We start from the raw sequence: 1,421 nt of genomic DNA, 5'->3' as shown, positions 1-1,421 counted from the left end.
TATGGGAGCTGGTAGGTCCCGAGAACACCTCAATTTGGATAACTAAGAATAATTGTCTTTAGATGAGCCATTTCCATTGCTAATTTTCTAACTCATATTTCACTTTCAAATGCCTGTAAATACCTTTAAGCAAACAGGCGATGCTAGGTCACGCTAACAGGATACATGGCTGCTTTTTTCCCCTCAGCATACAGTGTAACAGGAAAGGTTTTGAAAAACATCAGTTGACTGTCTCTCCCCAACATGAAAGGTGTGAAATGAAGATATCATTGTTCTCCAGAGAGAGGAGTGGGACGTCAGTAATTTTTTTTTATGGGAACCAAAGTAAACGAACTTGCCAGAATAGAGACCAGATTTTGCAGTGCTGTAGATAACATCGATTTGTTTGAAGTACTGGGAATTTCCCAGAAACTCTTTGTGTCAGATGGACGTTCCAGAGGCAAAGAGAAAGTACAACGTGCTTTCCAATGGGCGGGTGGAATTGGGATCCAGGACTCCTTCAAGGCCGGAGGTGAGAGGAAGCAGTGGCAGAGGATTTAAATGAGGCATAATGTTGTGTCATTCTTGTTAGTGTTTGCGGAGTTAAGCATGTGACATGCCACTTCTGCAGAATGGAGACACACTCCCACACTGCATTGTATTTATTCAGTTTGGAAGATGCTGTAGGAATGATATGAACTTTTTAAATGATGAAATACACAGAATAACAAAACAAAAACTCATCATTTACAATTAACAAATGCAAGTGTTTTGGCATTTTTACCGTCGCTATTCTGTTTGATTGAAAATATTTAAACACTACGGATGTAGGTCACATCTTTTTTTCCCAGTCAGTCTTCCTCTCCTTCTGCCCTTCAGAGGCAACCAATACTCTGAGGTTTTTATGTATCATTTCTATTTGTGTATTTACACTTTTACGTACGTATGTGCCTATACATAATATGTAATACCGTTTTTATATTTTGAACTTTTACATAAGTGGCATTATTTATGTAATATTATTTCCAATTCTTTACTACCAAACATTTAAGTTGTTCCAAAATGTCTGCTTGCTACCATGAACAACGCTGCAAAGTCATCCTCATACGTATCTCTTTGTGCACAAGTGCAGCAATTTATCCACGACACACATTTCTCACCTGACTAGATATTTGCCAAATAAGACCCCAAGGGAGCTGAGCTAAGCCATCTTCACACTAGCCACATATATGACAATTCTCAAAATCTTCACAGGCACTGGGTGATGTTCCACTTCTCATTTTTTGTTCCCATTATGAGCAAAAGGAAGGATGTCATAGTTGGTTTAAACTTAAGTTTTACTGATTACCATCAAATTCAAAACAGTTTTCATAGGTTATTTGCTAATAAGGCTGCTTCTGTCACTTCTCTCTTTTGTATATTTTCTATTCATTCAGTATGTT

At 37.9% G+C, this 1,421-nt stretch overlaps 1 pseudogene; it reads right to left on the bottom strand.

The window, feature by feature from the left end:
* Positions 1-1,421, bottom strand: part of LOC103607606 — a 9,675-nt pseudogene that overhangs the window by 1,186 nt on the left and 7,068 nt on the right.

The sequence above is a fragment of the Galeopterus variegatus genome, unplaced genomic scaffold (genome assembly GCF_000696425.1).
Source record: "Galeopterus variegatus unplaced genomic scaffold, G_variegatus-3.0.2 Scaffold7580, whole genome shotgun sequence".
NCBI lineage: Eukaryota > Metazoa > Chordata > Mammalia > Dermoptera > Cynocephalidae > Galeopterus > Galeopterus variegatus.
Note: the sequence above shows the minus strand (reverse complement) of the source record. Positions and strands in the feature narration are given on the sequence as shown.